Genomic DNA, 19,972 nt, shown 5'->3' with positions numbered 1-19,972 from the left:
CCTTTGGAGCATCTTCTTATACCTTGCCTGGATTCTGCATCACAGCATTCAGGATCACTACTGTTGTAATTACCATCACAGCATCACTCTATCAATTAAAGGTGAAAATGATTTGGATATTATTCCTTTGAATCCATTTTCATATCCAAATCAATCCAGATATGAATAAAAATTTGAATATCTAACTACTATCCATATCTGTATACATATCCGTCAGAAAAAAAAAAAAAGGATAAACAACTATCCGATCCATATCTGAATATCCGAATTTATATGCAATCCTATATAATTTTACATAATAATTATTAATTTTTTTAAAAAATATATAACTATATAAATATATTATTAACTTGATTTATTATTTATTTAGTAATATCTTTGATTTTGTAATTATAAAGTTTATTATCGAAGTAACATCTATAACTATATCTATACTTTCAATATTCGAATTATATCTATATATATTTAAAATAAATATAAATATAAATTTTTATATCCAAATAATATCCATATTCATATTTGTATTCATTTGATAAAATAAATATGGATATGTTGGTATCCAATCCACATCCGATTCACTTTCAACCCTACTGTCAACTATTGCAATTTTGTTTGTATGCAGCAGGAAACTATATTTTGTTGTTCTATAACTCCTATACTCCACTGTAATGGCGTTACTACTCTTTTTAGTCACGAAAGAAAAAAAAAAAGAGAGAAAAATCATGTTCTCATACCTCCCTTAAGAAATAATAATAAAAAAACCGCAAACGTCCGATGCTACTATCTTTCATTTTTTTTTTTTAGAACAGAAATGATGCCAGTGGAAATATTTAACTCAAAACTTCACAACTTCCAAATGATGCCCCATTATTCTACCTTGAACTGAAAATTGGCGCATGCTCCTACAACTTATGAACCAGAGTTTGTTACTCTAAAATATAAACCAGACAAAAATCATGCAGTTGTAATATATTTTATGACGTGCTTAATAACACAAGAATAGTTCAAAAGTTTTCCAAAAGTAATGTCGCAAGAAGCCATTATTAGATCTCAAAATGATTATCCCTGCCCGACGGGTCTACATTCATCCCTGAATGCCATCGGGTCTCATATATTTGTTTGCGCATTAGAGCATTGAGCTTTGTGAGAGCACCGCACTGCAATAGAATGGTGGATTTCAGTGATATCATTTGAGCCGAGAGAGTCGCAAGCAACAGTTCTAATTGTCAACCAAGTCCAGCGAGCTCATCATCACTTCTAACTTCTTTTCATTTATGAATATAAAAAAACTCATGAAACATAATAAGTTTACATCATTAATTCTTATTTTGTTGGGGTTGCTTCAAATCGGCTTTTGAGCAGAGGTTGGGATACTATGATGACAATTTTGTTAGAACGATGGATTACCTTCTCTTCCAGTCTCCAATTATAGCTATACTTGGTTCACTCTATTGCTTATGCAGAAAACAAATGCTGGAAATTGGATCCAGATCACTCTTTCTCAATTATGACTGAGGGGGTGCTCACAGGGAGTGCTGAAAGAGGTGGCCGCAAGAGAAGATACAAGGATGGCCCCAGAATTGGAATAAGTGCCACTGGCAAAAGCCAAGAACTTTGACTGGTCCTGCAACAAGGGGAACAAGTGAGTTCTTTAATGAGAAAGCCATTCTATTTTTCCCTTTATTTTAAAAAATTTAGGTTTCTGAGCATATTATGAAAAGAAGCATGGGTGCAGAGTGTTCAGTTTACCATCTCCTTGCAGTCATATCATTATAGACCCAAAAAGGTGAGAAGGTTGAGCATAGCGCAAAATCAATGCATGTAATATGGATCTGCAATGAAGAAAATGTTATAGGTAAATGCCAGAGTTTTTACATGAGGTCAATAGACTCTGATGTTGACTTCACGGAAAGAAGTTCTCAGCTTCAAAAAGTTTTTGTAAAGTATTTGATGCAGTTCTGTAGAACAGCTGAACAGGAGGAGCTCTTTTCCCAAATAATGCAAAAAAAAAACTTTTTTACCAAAATATATTAAAATGAAATTTATTTACCAAACTAATGCAAAAGGGAAAAACGCCATTTTGAATGGCGTTTTTTCCCCTTCCACGTCAGCCCCCATTTCCACGGTGGCATCGTCCCAAAAAAAAAAAAAAAAAAACATGAAGAAACGCCATTCCGAATGGCGTCTTTAAAAACGCCATTTTGAATGGCGTTTTTAAAAACGCCATTCAAAATGGCGTTTCTCAATTTTCCCACCCAAAAAAAAAAGAAAAAAATCGTGGGAAAATGAAAAATTTTATTTTTAAAAATTTAAAATTAGTTAATAAATTAAAATTTAAATTTGGATTGAAATTTAAAATATAAAGATTTTAATTTGTAATTCATTAAAAAAATTAATTTAGATTTTTTATTTCAAATTTTTTTTAAAAGATGTCAAAAAAAATCTTAAGAAAAAAAAAGAAATTATCATAGGAAATAAAAAAAGGAGAAAGAATTATGAAAGAAATAAAAATTTGAAATTTAATTGAAAAATATCATTCGAAATATTTGTCTTAAAAATTTTTTTAAAAAAAATTTGAAGTAATCAAAGAAAAAGAATTTTAATTGAAAATTAAAAAGAAATAAAATTTTAAAGATTAATTGAAATAAAAATATTATTTCAAATTACTTTCGGAAATTAAAAATAATTTATTTTAAAAAAATTAAAAAAAATTTTAAAAAAAGGGTTAAAAAATTTTATAAAAACATAAAGAATTAAAAAAAATAGAAATTATAATTGTAATTGAAGAACAAAGTTTATAATTTTTAAATTTAAGAAATAAAAATTATAATTATAAATGAAATTAAAAATTATATTTTAAATAACTAAATTAATTTAAATATAAAATACCATTTTGAATGGAAAATTGGAAAATTTTGTTTTTTAAAATTTAAAATTAGTAAATAAATTAAAATTTTAATTTTGATTGAAATTTAAAATATAAAGATTTGAAAAAATATATCATAAAAGAATAAAATAAAATTAAATTAATTATAATTTTTTTGTTAGGGTATTTTATCAATGTAACTTAAAAAAATTAAATTTGAATTAAATTTTGATAAAAAAAGAAATACATTAAAAAGTTAAAGAAATGAGGAAAAGTTAGAAAGTGAAAATTTTTAAGAAGTCACCAAAAATAAGAATTATAAATTAAAATGTTTAAAAAAAATTATAAAGTTTAATTGAAATAAATTTTTTTTTTAAATATATTTTGTAAAATTAAAATTAAATTAATTGAAATATTTTTCAAATAAAATTTAAAAATAGCCTAAAAAAATTTCATAAAAAGATAAAGAATTGAAAAAAAATAGAAATTGTAATTGTAATTGAAGAACAAAGTTTATAATTTTTAATTTTAAGAAATAAGAATTAAAATTGTAATTAAAATTAAAAATAATATTTTAAATAATTAAATTAAATTAAACATTATTATTTAAAAAAATAATTTAAATGAAGAAAAAAAAATGGGAGGAAAATTAAAATTTTAATTTGAATTAAATTTTGATAAAAAAATACAGTGTAAAGTTAAAAAATGAGAAAAAATATGGAAAAAAAATTATAAACTGAACTTTAGAAAAAATAATATTTTTTTAATTAAAAGAAAAGAATACGTAATAGAATGCTAAAGAATAAAATTAAATTAAATTAAATATAATTTCATTTTTAGGGTATTTTATAAATGTGACTTAAAAAAATTAAATTTGAATTAAATTTTGATAAAAAAAATACATTAATAAGTTAAGAAATGATGAAAAGTTAAAAAGTTAAGAAGTTAAAATTTGTAAAAAGTCAGAAAAAATAAGAATTATAAATTTAAAATTTTTAAAAAATAAAATTTTAAAGATTAAGTGAAATAGAAATATTTTTTAAAATTAATTTCTCAAATTAAAATTAATTTAATTAAAAAATTTTCTAAATAAAATATAAAAATCACCTAAAAAAATTTCATAAAAAGATAAAGAATTGAAAAAAAATAGAAATTCTAATTGTAATTGAAGAACAAAGTTTGTAATTTTTAATTTTAAGAAATAAGAATTAAAATTATAATTGAAATTAAAAATAATATTTTAAATAACTAAATTAATTTAAACATTAATATTTAAAAAATATTTTAAATAAAGAAAAAAAATACGTAATAGAATGTCAAAAAAATAAAAGTGGAAGAAAAATAAAAATAAAAATAAAAATTACAAAAATTATAAAAAAAAATATTTCATAAAAGAATAAAATGTAATAATTAAATTAATTACAATTTATTTTTTCGGGTATTTTATAAATGTGACTTAAAAAATTTTAATTTGAATTAAATTTTGATCAAAAAATAAATACATTAAAAAGTTAAAAAATGAAGAAAAAAAATTATAATTTTATCAGATATGATTCTGAAGTCTCAAAAGCAAGAACAAAAGATGTGTAATCTATTAGAGGCAATTTCAATATTTTTGGAAGCGTATTTTCTAAGAAAAATAGATTTATATTTTTCTGTCGACCCCATGAATCGACTCATGGCTAAAAAAGTTTAACGGCACGCAAAATTTTTGGCTGCCACACTCTGTGAGTCGACCCGTTGACTTTCTTTTTGGTAATTTTTATTTTTAAAATTTTTTAAAAAGAGGGAGAGAGAGGAAGAGAGAGAGAGGAGGCAGCTCACCGCGGTGCTGTAGGAGAGACGCTGGAGAAGGGAGAAGAGGGAGAAAGGAGAAGAGGGAGAAGGAGAGAAGAAGGGAGGAAAGGAGAAAACGCCGTTCCCTTTGACGTTTTTTTATTCTTTTTCTTTTCTTAAAATTTTTTTAAATTTTTTTCATAATTTGTTTAATTATTTTTTTTTTTAATTTATTAAATTTTTTAATGAGGATAGTAATTTGAATGATAATTCTTAATTTAAATTAAAGTTAATTTTTTATTTTAAATTATAATTTCTATTTTATTACCATTTTTTCTCTTTTATTTACTATTTTTATGATATATTTATGTTGCTCTTAGATTGATTTTGATGATTACAAAGCAGATTGAAGGGATACAAATATTTTTTATTTGAAAAAGTCTTTATGCTCTTCAGGAGCAAAAATGTAATTTTACCAAAACCCTGATTTGATAGTATCATTTGGTAGAACAAATGATTTGTGATCTATTGGTGAAAATTTCATTATTTTTGGACTTATATTTTTGAAGTTATGAATGTTTTAAGTGCATGAGTCGACTCATGAGTCAACTCATGGCACAATGAGCTGCTTGGCACGCTGAAATTCCTATTGGCACGCTGGTTTTCTGGCTTGGCACGACCTGTGAGTCGACTCATGAGTCGACCCACAAGGCATGAGTCGACTCATGAGTCGACCTCTGCTGGTTTGGGCCAAAAAATCCAGAAACCCACATTTCTGGCTGTTGCAACAGAGGTCAACTCATGAGTCGACTCCTGAAGCATGAGTCGACTCATGAGTCGACCCCTGCGACGGGAATTATCCACAACGGCTAGTTTTTAGTCCGTTTTAGTTGCTTTTAATACTCACTTTAAGTGCTCTAACGGCTCTTTTTCTGCCTAGAATGTTTTCCTTTGTTTCTTAAAGCTATAAAAAGTTTGAAAAGGTGAAAAACAAGGGAGAAATAAGTGGACTAGCTTGGGATAGCTAGTGTCGGAGTTTCCGACATTTGTATTCGGGTTGCATACAAGTATAGTGGTTTGGAATTCCCAAGTAGGAGCTTGGGGAGTGGATGTAGGTGCAAGGTTGGCACCGAACCACTATAAATCCTTGTGTTTGTGGTGTGCTTTATTGTTTCTCTTTAATTCTTCATTATATCCTTGCATTCTTGCTTTAGATAATTAATCTTGAACTAAAGTCCTTCTCCTCATTCATCAAGCTTTTGACAAATACTTTTCATAAGTAATTAGTTAAGCTTAAAATTTTTAAAACACAATTCACCCCCCCTCTTGGGTTGCATAGCTGGACAACAATTTATTTAATTTAATTTATAATTTTTATAATTTAAAAATATAATTTTAGTTTTCTTCTATTTTTATGATATATTATGTATTCTTTTTCTTTACTTAAATTTGTAAAGGAAGAAGGAGAAGATCGAGAAGGGAGAAGGGAGAAGGAGAAGGGAGAAGGAGGAAAAAAAGGGGTTTGGGGAGGGGAGAGAATGGCGTTTTCTCTTTTTATTTATTTTTTTTTAAATTTTTTTACTTATCTATTTGTAATCTTTAATAAATAAATTTAATTAAATAATAATTTAAATGATAATTTTTAATTTAAATTAAAATTAATTTTTTTTAAAATTTATAATTATAATTCTTATTTTATTATTATTTTATTATTTTTTTATGATATTTTTTTTAAATTAATTTTAAAAATTTTATCATTTAAAATTATAATTTTAATTTTCTTCCATTTTTATCTTTTTAGCATTCTATTACGTATTCCTTTCCTTTACTTAAAAAAATATTTATTTTTTCTAAAATTTAATTCAAAAAGCAACATTTGATATATTATTATTTACGTTATAATTTTTATAGTCCTTTCAGCATAATATTTTCTCTCCTAATGTTCTGAGACACGTTCGAATATGTGTATCCATATGCACCGATCATAATATCCAATCATTTAAAATTAAATAATATAAAATGAAATTAATATTTAATATTATTCAATAGAATAAAAATGTCAAACGTACAAAAAAAAATAGTACAACAAAAATGTAAAAATACTAAATACAAATACAACAAAGACTAAGTCCCACAAGGACGTCGCGGCGCCCGTGGTCGCTTGGACCTTCTCAAGAAGGTCCTCGCTGGCTGCTCCTGCTGTGATGGCTCCTCTCCTATATCAGTGGAGGAGATCTGCTGATCATTCTGCTCAGGAATAACTGATGCTGTCGGATCATCTACGGACTGAGAGACCGGTTCAACTCTCTCATCTGGATACACAGATGGACCTGAAAAAAAGTATCATACTCATGTGCAGCATCAAATGATGACATATGCAGAATATGCGGTGATGGCATATGTGAAGCATCATCTCATCCGGCGTATAACTCATATCTGACGCCCGAACTGCTCCATACCAAGGCGTACAGGTATGTGGATCAACACCAATCGCCACCAATGCTCCGGAACCTGTTCTCTCCATCTCCCGCAGTATCTGAATCCGCTCGTCCTCATCAGTCGTAGATAAAGCACGACGAGTGTCCAACACAAGATCCGACATAGAATCAATCTATAAAATAAAAATAGAACTGTTAGTATAAAACAATAAGTATAGTGTACAATATAAAACAAAAATATAACACAAATAACATGAAGTAATTTTCGTAATCTTACCAAAAGACGTACAGTAGAACTCTCATCCTCGTATCCAGAAACTGCATACTGAGACTGTCCACCACTCGCCCTCGTAATAGAATGCTAAAAAGAAAAAAATGGAAGAAAAATGAAATTATAATTTTAAATGAGACCCGTTCAACTCTCTCATCTGGATACACGGATGGACGCCTCTCAAAAAAGTATCATACTCATGTGGCCAACTGGTACCCGGTGATGGCATCTGGGGGATGTACGAAGAAGAAGACGCTGCCATCTGTAAATGAAAAGGCGGTGGCATCTGTGCAGCATCAAATGATGACATATGTGGTGATGGCATATGTGAAGCATATGGTCACGGCGTATAACTCATATCTGGCGCCCGAACTGCTCCATACCAAAGCGCACAGGTATGTGGATCAACACCAATCGCCACCAATGTTTCGGAACCTGTTCTCTCCATCTCCCGCAGTATCTGAATCCGCTCGTCCTCATCAGTCGTAGATAAAGCACGACGAGCGTCCAACACGAGATCCGACATAGAATAAGTCTATAAAATAAAAATAGAACAGTTAGTATAAAACAATCAGTATAGTGTACAATATAAAACAAAAATATAACACAAATAACATGAAGTAATTTTCATAATCTTACCAAAAGACGTACAGTAGAACTCTCGCCCTCGTATCCAGAAACTGCATACTGAGACTGTCCAATGACTCGCACCGTAATGCTAAAAAACCAGGTCATGTAGTCATCAGTATATGAAGGGCCTCTCAAAATAGGATCACCATGAACAATGTGATCTCGACGTGCATCCCAAATATCGATGTACTGTGCATGTCTGACACGCCCGTGGGCCCCACCGTCATCGCAACCCATCGAATCAAAGCCATCGCCACGCGGGGCCCACCGTCAGGGCATGCGGCCCCACCAACCGTCTGGGCCCACCGCCGAGACGCGGGGCCCACCGCCGGGAGAGGCGAGGGGCTGAGAACCGTCGTCGGGCCGCGGGGCCCGCCCTGGCCACCGGGGCGCGGGCCCACCACCAGCCGGGGCTGGGGCCGGGCCCACCATCGGGATGCGGGGCTCGCCGTTGGGAAGAATGGCCTGCCGCCGACCGTCTGTGGCCGGCGGCCAAGGAGAAGGGAGAGAGAGAGGAAGAGAGAGAGGAGGGGGCCTCGGCCCGCCGCCGGCCGACTGTGGGCGGCGGCCAAGGAGAAGGGAGAGAGAGAGGAAGAGAGAGAGAGAAGGGGGCCGGGGGCCACCGCCGGGATGCGGGACCCGCCGCCGGGACGCGCGGCCCGCCGCCGGGACGCGCGGCCCGCCGTCGGGACGCGCGGCCCGCCGCCGGCCGTCTGTGGCCGGCGGCCAAGGAGAAGGGAGAGAGAGAGAGGAAGAGAGAGAGAGAGGAAGAGAGAGGAGGGGGCCGGGGACCACCGCCGGGATGCGGGACCCGCCGCCGGGGCGCGCGGCCCGCCGCCGGCGGTCTGTGGCCGACGGCCACGGAGAAGGGAGAGAGAGAGGAAGAGAGAGAGGAGGGGGCCGGGGGCCACTGCCGGGACGCGCGGCCCAGACGGCCGGCGGCCAAGGAGAAGAGAGGGAGAGAGGAAGAGAGAGAGGAGGGGGCCGGGGGCCACCGCCGAGACGCGCGGCCCGCCGCCGGGACGCGCGGCTCGCCGCCGGCCGACTGTGGGCGGCGGCCAAGGAGAAGGGGGAGAGAGAGAGAGAAGGGGGCCGGGGGCCACCGTCGGGATGCGGGACCCGCCGCCAGGACGCGGGACCCGCCGCCGGGATGCGCGGACCGCCGCCGGCCGTCTGTGGCCGGCGGCCAAGGAGAAGGGAGAGAGAGAGAGGAAGAGAGAGAGAGAGGAAGAGAGAGAGGAGGGGGCCGGGGGCCACCGCCGGGACGCGGGACCCGCCGTCGGGACGCGCGGCCCGCCGCCGGCCGTCTGTGGCCGGCGGCCAAGGAGAAGGGAGAGAGAGAGAGGAAGAGAGAGAGAGAGAGAAAGGAGGGGGCCGGGGGCCACCGTCGGGACGCGGGACCCGCCGCCGGGACGCGGGACCCACCGCCGGGATGCGAGGCCCGCCGCCGGCAGTCTGTGGCCGGCGGCCAAGAAGAAGGGAGAGAGAGAGGGGAAGAGAGAGAGAGAGGAAGAGAGAGGAGGGGGCCGGGGACCACCGCCGGGACGTGGGACCCGCCGCCGGCGGTCTGTGGCCGGCGGCCACGGAGAAGGGAGAGAGAGAGGAAGAGAGAGAGAGGAGGGGGCCGGGGGCCACCGCCGGGATGCGGGTCCCGCCGTCGGGACGCGCGGCCCGCCGCCGGCATGAGAAAAAGAGAGAGAGGGGAAGAGGGAGAGAGAAAGAGGAAGAGGGAGAGAGAGGGGGAAGAGCTCACCGCCGCCGAGACCTCGCCGCCGTGCCGTCGTGCCACCGGAGAGACGTCGGAGAAGATCGAGAAGGAGAAGAGAGAAGGAGAAGAGAGAAGGGAGAAGGAGAAGAGGGAGAAGGGAGAAGGAGGGGAGAAGGAAGAAGAAGGGTTTGGGGAGGGAAAAACGCCATTCTCTATGACGTTTTCCCTTTTTTTTTTTTTTAATTCTTTAATTATGTATTTGTAATCTTTTAAAAAATAAATTAAATTAAATAAAGAAAATAATAATTTAAATGATAATTTTTAATTTAAATTTAAATTAAATTTTTTTAAAATTAATAATTACAATTCCTATTTTATTATTATTTTATTATTTTTTTATGATACTTTTTTTATTTATTTTAAAATAGTTATCATTTGAAATTATAATTTCAGTTTTCTTCCATTTCTTTTTTTTTAGCATTCTATTACGTATTCTTTACCTTTATTAAAAAAATATTATTTTTTCTAAAGTTTAATTTACAAAATTTTTTTCCACATTTTTTCTCATTTTTTAACTTTACACTGTATTTATTTTTTGATCAAAATTTAATTCAAATTAAATTTTAAATTTTCCTCCCATTTTTTTTTCTTTATTTAAAATATTTTTTAAATATTAATGTTTAAATTAATTTAGTTATTTAAAATATTATTTTAATTTTCAATTACAATTTTAATTCTTCTTTCTTAAAATTAAAAATTATAAACTTTGTTCTTCAATTACAATTATAATTTCTATTTTTTTTCAATTCTTTATCTTTCTATGAAATTTTTTTAAGATATTTTTAAATTTTATTTGAAAATTTTTTTAATTAAATAAATTTTAATTTATAAATTATATTTAAAAAATATTTTTATTTCAATTAAACTTTAAATTTTTTTTTATTTTAATTTTATAATCCTTATTTGTTGTGACTTTTTAAAAATTTTCACTTTTTAACTTTTCCTCATTCTTTTAAACTTTTTAATGTATTTCTTTTTTTATCAAAATTTAATTCAAATTTAAATTTTTAAGTCACATTTATAAATTATCCTAAAAAAGAAATTATAATTAATTTATTTTTATTTTATTATTTTATGATATATTTTTTCTAATATAATTTATAATTTTTATAATTTTAAATTTTATCATTTGAAATTATAATTTCAGTTTTCTTTTATTTTTATCTTTTTAGCATTCTATTACGTATTCCTTTCCTTTACTTCAAAAAATATTTTTTTTTTCTAAAATTCAATTCAAAGACCAATATTTGATATATTATTATTTACGTTATAATTTTATTCTTTTATGATATATTTTTTCTAATCTAATTTATAATTTTTATAATTTTAAATTTTAATTTTAGTTTTCTTCCATTTCTATATTTTTGATATTCTATTACGTATTTTTTTTCTTTTATTTAAAATATTTCTGAAAAATTTATATTTCAATTAATTTAGTTATTTAAAAAGTAATTTTTAATTTCAATTAAAATTTTAATTCTTATTTCTTAAAATTAAAAATTATAAACTTTGTTCTTCAATTACAATTATAATTTCTATTTTTTTTCAATTCTTTATGTCTTTATAAAAATTTTTTAGCCTATTTTTCAATTTTTTTGAATATTTTTAAAATAAATTAATTTTAATTTGACAAAGTAATTTGAATGCTTATTTTTATTTCAATTAATCTCTAAAATTTTGTTTCTTTTAAATTTTAAATTATAATTTTTTTATTATTTAAATTTTTTTTAAAAAAAATTTTAGGACAAGCATTTTGAACGATGTTCTTCAATTAAATTTCAATTTTTTATTTCTTTCATATTTCTTTCTCTTTTTTTTATTTTCTATGATATTTTTTTTTATTTCTTAAGATTTTTTTTGACATCTTTTAAAAAATATTTTAAATAAAAATTCTAAATTAATTTTTTTAATGAATTACAAATTCAAATCTTTATATTTTAAATTTCAATCAAAATTACAATTTTAACTTATTAATTAATTTCAAATTTTAAAAAACTAATTTTTCCATTTTTTCACGATTTTTTTTTTTTTTTTTGGGGAAATATGAAAACGCCATTTTGAATGGCGTTTTTAAAAACGCCATTCGAAATGGCGTTTTTAAAGTCGCCATTTCCAATGGCGTTTCTTCTCTTTTTTTTTTTTTTTTTTTTTGGGAGGATGCCACCGTGGAAATGGGGGGTGACGTGGAAGGGGAAAAAACGCCATTCAAAATGGCGTTTTTCCCTTTTGCATTAGTTTGGTAAATAAGTTTGATTTTAGTATATTTTGGTAAATAAATTTTTTTTTTGCATTATTCTGGAAAAGGACTCTGAACAGGAGCCGCTGACTAGTTAAAAAACTGACAGTGTCTTTACTAGGTTAAAATGCTGGTCGAGCAAGTTAAAGAATGAAAAAAATTGAGATTTCACATGGGAGTACGCCTAATTGAAATTTCCAATAGTATGTCATGATACTTACATACTTGCTTTCTCTGAAGTATCGGTAGAACTCCTTCCACACATCACTATTAGCTAAACCAGCATACATAGTTAGGCCCAAGCCTGCAACAAGTAAAATCTGGTTTGCAATGGAGTTACTATTCAGCCAGCAGAAAGAGGAAACGATAATCAGGTAAATATGGCAGCATATAAACCATCAATCCGATCAGTTTGATTGGAGTTTCACCTACAAATTTTGCATGTTTCCACTATTTCAAACTATCAATGACCAAAACTCTAAATACCAAAAGCTTTCAGGCAATGCTTTACAGAAACTATATTGAATGATTGGGATTCTTTGTTTGTCACTTGAACCTTTTCAAATTGTAATTCAATGATGGTTAAAATCAATGAGTTATGCATGTGCTTGATGTAAAAAAGTTATAGTATCACTCATATACACAAAAATTTGTATACAACTTTACTAAGCATATTGTGCTTATGAGCATCGGAGTTTCTTAGCCCAGCAGTTATCTTTGAGTCAAAAAAATTTAAAGGCCATCTACTGATTTCATCTTCTCCAACAGCTGGTGGAGGTGGCTTCCAGAGAACAAAGTATGGAATAAGAGCATATGCACCGCCAAAGAATGAAACCACTAGGAATGGCCAGACAGGTATCTTGCTTCTTGAACTTCATCACCAGTTTGAACACATCAACTTTATTTAATATGGAGGAAAGCTGAGGAATTTGAAGATTAAGGTGTATGATTTTCACTGGTTCAACTGCTGATTGAAAAATAATGATGGACAAAACTGAATAAAGACATAGTCGCAGCTTCAATTCTTTAAACGTAGTTGGGCTTTGCACTGTATCATGATGAACCCTTGATAGCTAACCAGTTGTCTTTTTTTAGCACTTGTAAAAAGGAAGAATCACCATAATAAGGCCATGCCCTTAAATGATGAATATTGATTATTCTAATTTTGCTATAGCTGAGTCAATCAGTAACTCCATGTATATCTATAAAAATATATTTAGTGCATATTGTTGCGGCCAATCCTCTGTAGCGTCCGTCGCCGGTGAAGAGCACCTGCAAAATGAAGTCCACATTAATCAGAATTATGTCCGACGGGGACCCTCCAATGCTTAAGTCAGTGGAAAGTGGTGAACAACAGATAAAAAATATTTAAAATGACAGTGTTAGCCCAGAATTATCTTATCAATATTATTCGTTTACCTTCTTTTTATAGATAATTCAGATGTAACCATCGAGTATGTGATTCTGCTTTTTATTAGGCCATAATCATGGAATTAATGGGCTGTTTATGTCCATTAACGACCGTGACATATAGTCGATAAACATTCATAACGGTTAAATATGTGAGATCCACACATTCCGACATTATGTGATCGTGAGATGAGCGTTATATCACATTCTGGTCATCTGCGCTGGCAGCTTGTAAGCCGACTATACATCAGAAATAGCAGTAAGTCGGTAGTTATGGAGTTTCGAATGAGCATCGATCGATAACTCTGATATGCTGATGATTTTCGATTGGAGATTATCCAAGTTATCTATTGATGGTTAATAACAGCTGACTGTCGGTCGGTCAACTAATTGTTACTCAGAATATTACATTCATAAGGTCGATGTAAAGTCGGAGTCAGAGGTTGGTTGACTTGTCCCAACAGTTGCCCTCCACTCCCAAGTCCAAGATGGTCTGATGTGTATATTATCATGTAGTCTGTCATGTTGGACGAAGAAAGTTATCACGTGCTGCCTCGAGCCCCGACTCGACTGCTAGTATTAATGATTTTTTGGAATACGAGAGATCTTCAGCTATTTTGCTGTTTCGATAGCTGTGAAATCATATTGGACTGTCATTTCAGAAAGATAATTCGACGTCCAGATTTAGACGATTTGATCTGACTAGTAAATCTTGGTCACGTGTCCCAACATCATTGGCTCTAAGCTATTTATGTGGATAATGGTGAGGTGGCACGATCTAGAAGCAGGTGCATCGAACCGTCCGACCAATGATCGATTTTGATGTCACCACGTGTCGACATCTGAGGAGATCCAGATTTGATCGATTTCATCTGGACCGTTGAGGAGTCCTATATATACACAGTCGCTTTCATCCAGACTTTATTTTGCATTTGTTGTACAGAAAGTTTTACTAGAAGGTTGCCCTAGTACTAGGAGCTCCTAGTTCTGTTTCTTGCATCACTTTTGATCTCAGGTTGAGTTTTCCTTTCCTTCTTCCAGGGTTTCTCTTCTTAGGATTTTCTTTTTCTAGTTCTCCATTTTCTATGGCTGGTAGAAAAACTTCCTCTTCTTGAGATAGCGATCGGAGAATTCAATCGATGACTCTCCTTCAGTTCTGAAAAAGGAAGCTTCTTCTTTATCTGGGCCCAATGTTGAACGGCTCTAGAAATAGTATCGTATTTCGAAGTAGTATCAGCTTTTCGCTCCTGGTTCGGACGGTCGAATGAATTCTTCTCCTTCGAATTCGGTTGTAATTTATGTCGAGGACTTTCAGATTGATCTTCGATTCTCGATTTCAGAGTTCGTCCAAAATCTTCTTGATTATTATGTCCTCTGTCCTACTCAACTGGCCCCAAATTCTATCCGATTGATCATCAGCTTTGCTCTGTTGTGTCAGCTTATACCGATTGTTCCTCATCCTTTTCTTTTTCGATTTTTTTTTATCCTTTGTCCTCATCTGAAGGTCAAGGGTTGGTGATTTTTCTACCCAAGGAAAGGGCATTTTTTTATCATCGATCTTTCATCGTCCATTTATGGATGGAAAAACTAATTTTTCTTCATCTCTTCTTCTTCTCTCTGGAGCTCTCCTTCATGCTGGGGTGATCCAAGGACTGGCCCCAATGAGAACAGTCGGGTGGAGGCCAATGATCGGGAAGATTTTCTCCAACTGAAAGATATGGTAGTTCCATCGCAACGAGAGCTGATGACCGAACAAGCTCTCTACGATGTCGGGCTTAGTTCGGTCATTTCTTTAGGTATAACATAGTCGGTTATTTTATTTTTTTTGTCTATTTTTGAACTTTATACTGATCTCTTTATTTTGATTGCAGCTATACAGTCAAGAGCATGAGTGTCGGCTGCTGATAACCGCTCGTATGCTGTCAAGAAGAAGGCAACAGCTGAAGCTGGACCCTCCTGACCGTTGAAGAAAGGTCGTGTCACAACTCCATCGGTACTGGTGAGGGAATTTGACATTCCATTAGAGATGATTCTCGAACCAGTCTTGGTGTTGTCATCCCTGACAATGCTTTTTGAGGCATCGTCTGCTGAAGATGGGACGACAGGAGAAGACAGAGCTGCAAGAGTACCATCAGTGGCTCCATCAGCAGAGGTTCGGATTAGGGTGGGAGTCGCAGTTGAACCCGAGTAGTCTGCGGTTGTGCTAGCCGTTCCTCTAACAGAACATTCTCGAGTGCAATCGAGCTCCGACTTCCCAACATTCTCAAGCATGGGCTGTCGATCGGAGATTGGGGGAAGGCGCCAGCGACTTCAGCCAATGATAGATCGTCTGCAGGCCTTCCAACTCTTTTCGACATTCGAATTTCTGAGAGTGAGTCAGCCTTGGCCAATCCGGCATTGACCAAGTGGCTCATCGAAGTTGCTCTTCTCCAAACTAATCAGGAGAATAGAAAGAACCAGATTATCACTGAAATATTTTTTTCCTTTTACCCGATGATACTCGGGGTAAGTTTTCTGATATTTTTTTTTAATCTGGCTTGATTTATCTTCTGCTTTCAATGGGCGCATGACATGCACGATTTAGAGAGCGACTATCGGAAGATTGTTGACTTTCATCGATTGTGGATGGATAAGGTGGCGGCCGTCATCATCGAAAAGAATACTGCCGTTGAACAACTCCAGGCGATAACTGAACAGGAGAAAAACCTTTAAGAGCAGATCTCCCGAATGAAGGTAGATCTACAGTCTTCTAGGGCCGAACTTGAGTCGGCTCGCCAGAGAATCTCACCCTCGAGTCTCAGATCAGGAGCAAGAAGCACTCCATCCATCGGCTCTGACGAGAGGGGGATGGATGCATTGATGAACTTGAAATGGAGTGTGGAAGGTATCGAGCCACTCTGGAAAGGTTGACACTGACCAATGCTGAGTTGGCCTCCGCAAGAGCTGAAGTAGAGTCAGCGAGGGAAGCCTTGAACCAAGCCATCGAGAACTTCAGAAATTTGAAAGAATTCAAAGAAGAAATCTTCAAAGGCGGATTTGCTTTATATTGCATCGGGTATGAGGATGGTTGAGATGCGATCAAAAAATTATACCCAATCTTGGACTTGAGTAGCATCATTCCTCTGATGGGTTTCAGTGATGCAGCGGAATACATATTTCAAAATTTTTAACATGCATTCAATAAATGAAAATAAGATTTAATAATTAAACTTAATCAACGGAACTCAAAAATCCTAGGAATCCCTTGATGATTACAATCAAACCACAAAATCAAGCATATGAGGAGAAGATCAAAAGCATATACCACCATGAAGATCACGAACTGGTGATTTTGAGATCTCCATGAGATTTCAAAGTAGAAACCCTCCAACGATGATCCACACAGGACTGATCTAGGCTCTTTCCAACTCGTCATGATGCTGCAGCCTTCTTCGTAAGTGCGCTGCTGATTGTCCTTCGCAAGAACAGGATGCACCATTGCTTGTATGCCTTCATGACCTCTACAAGAACCACTTTAGAAATCCTTTTTCAAAGTATCAAATCACACTCTAATCAGATTTTATGTTCAACACATGAACAATTTGATTTTAGGACAAGTATCTCATACTTTTCTTTTTTCTTTCTCCCTTCCTTTCCATTTTCTCTCTCTCTTTTCTGACATTTTTTTGAAATATTTTTTTGTCTTATCCTCTCATTCTCACACCTAAACCCAGCCAAAAAGGGACATACAAAATAAGGAATAGCACCCCCTTTTTATAGGGAATAAGGGGGTATCCCATGGGATGCCAACTCTTGGCGTCCCTTATTCCTTACACGCCCCAATCAATTTTTAACGTGGAACACAATGGGTTGGTGTGGAACAAAAGGTGATTCACTGGTAGAAGGACTCTTCCTCTATCAAGAAAAATGTAACGCCATCATATGGTGCGTGGGATAAGAGGAATGGCATGGAGAATTCAAGAGTCCATAAAATTAAGGACTCTTCCACATCAATCAAAAAATGTGGCGTCCGATTAAAATATGGCGTTCAAACTCCTTCCAAAAGAAGGACTCTCCTTCTTCTTCTGCACCCATAATCCCAAGAGATATCTGATGTTACATGGAATTAACAAACACGTAGAAATTAATGGAAAGAAATAAGAGTCCATGTTGAAATGGACTCTTCAATTCAACGCCATAAATGGGGCGTCCCAACTTATTTTTGGCATGGAGTTTCTTCCAAGAGAAAGACTCCCTCTCCTCTTCCACCTCCCACATCCCAAGGAACCATCTAATGGTGCACAAAATTAATAGAACGTGTGGAATCTGTAATGATTTTAAGAGGAGTAAGAAAAAAGGACTCTCCTTCTTAATTACCAAAATAAATATGACGCCAACACTTAATATGCGTGTGGTTTGACGTGGAGGAGGTTGATTCCATGTGGAATACTTCCACAAAATTAGATAAAACTAACTAATAAATTTAGATGGTTCAAACCTAATCACATTAGGTCAAGACAACAAGACTAGGTTAGCACAAACACCTTTGCACTGAACTCAATTGATCACTTGGATTAATTTATGTGCTAGCAATTTAATTAACCGATTAAATTTATAATAAATTTAAATTAATTAGATCAAGACTAAATTTTTATTGTGTGTGATCTATTGGATTTCAAATCTAGCCAGCAGTGGATCCAAACTCTCGATGAAATCCTAATCTGATTGGATTAGGTTAGCTCAAGAGTCTCTATTAATTAGGACTCTTCCTATTTGATTTTAGAATTAAACTTTTTTAATTTTGTCAAATCTACAAGTCAAGATTGACATCTAGCAACGTGTCATAACTATCCAAAAGATTTAAAATTTGATAAAAATATCAAAATTATCCTTCCGTGATGAGTTACCGTGTAATTCAATCATTCGATCATACAACATCCCGAAAAGACTATGGGTATGAAAATATGTCAGACCCAAATATCTAACCATATGTATCTCGATCCAATGATGATGACTCGATTGATAAATCAGTAAAAAATATTTCTACAGTTCATCCCTGCTCTGGCCAGAGATTCTCAGAGTCATTATCCTATGAGATCACATAAGATGTTCTCTCCTCCTACAAGGAGTGATCGATTTTTATTGACCACTCACAACCTCCATGCATACTTCACCATACTCAAAATATCTCACACACATCTCAAAGTGGTGTGCTTGGGAATAAACCAAAGTAAGGATCTATGCACACAAGGTACCATGGTGATCTCAGGTCAAAAGATCACATGCACCACTCCCACTGAAGAACCATCTGTTGACATGCTGTAAGGCTCCATCAAATATTCTTTTACAGATCAGTTTAGTAAATTCATTTTTTAATGAGCACCTACATCCTTATATTAGTATCACCACACAAGTGGTTGTGAGATTAACCATCCTCTCCATTAAGTATACATAGGATGTACCAATCTTATCGGAGTCATTGATCTCCGACTTAATGATCCAACGATTGAAAATATTTTAGATTAGGGCTATCAAAATTTTAGGTCTCACTGGTATGATCTCATCATGGCCTTAAAATCATTATCCTAATCTAAGAGATTTATCATAATCATATAAAAATGATACAGTAAATGATAAAATATAATACCTCATATAAGTAAAATAACTAATAACATGCAAATGAGCAGAAAGATAATAAAGAAAAGTTTCATCGTATCCCCATGCGATTGGCTTGTAGGGCACAATTCTTTCAATCTCCCACTTGCACTAAAGCCAATTACTCTTATACCTGATGTCCTTGCAATTAGGGTGACGATCGCACTGCTGCTGTGTAAGCTTTAGTGAACTGATCCTATTATACTGTTCTTAATATTAACTCACTTTATGATCAAATCATAAATGAGGTGAAAGTGCCTAAGATGTGTGTGGGTACTCGATGAAACGACACCCAACTTAATGATGAACCCTTCATCAGGCAACTTTTCTAAGCAATCTTTACTAACAGTAATTAACTGAGTCAAATATAGTTTGTTGTTTAGAACTCTTCCAATTCACTGCTCCTCTAGTGCTTCTCATGTACTTTGAGAATATTTTTCACAGTTTTTATAAGATCCTATCATGGATCAGCCCAAAATCAATGATTATACACAAGGCATAATTCACATCAAGCTTGGTACATTGAATGTATGGGTAAGTAAACACTTTTACACCCATTCATGTTGAACCCTTTCAATATTAAATCCATGTACCTAGATTAGGACAAGCCTAATCATCCATTTACATCTATCCCTATAGATGCCAGGAAATGGGATGCTTAACTCAAGTCTTTTTTTTCATGAAAACTTCTGTGATAAGTATTGATTAGTGCAATATCGAGACTACCTTCCCAATAAGCTATTTATCACCTATATACATAACCAAGAAGTTAGTGGGACTCCCACCTATCTTCTTGCATACACACATGGTTTATCTATATTTGATGAAGTCAAACATTTGGACTATCTCATTAAAAATAGAGGTGCCATCTCCTCAATTCCAACCAAAATTCATAAATGCATTTATCCTCCCACTAGAGACAACTTCTCTAGATGGTGTGTGG

Source organism: Elaeis guineensis, chromosome 8 (assembly GCF_000442705.2).
Source record: "Elaeis guineensis isolate ETL-2024a chromosome 8, EG11, whole genome shotgun sequence".
Taxonomy (NCBI): Eukaryota; Viridiplantae; Streptophyta; class Magnoliopsida; order Arecales; family Arecaceae; genus Elaeis; species Elaeis guineensis.
Note: the sequence above shows the minus strand (reverse complement) of the source record.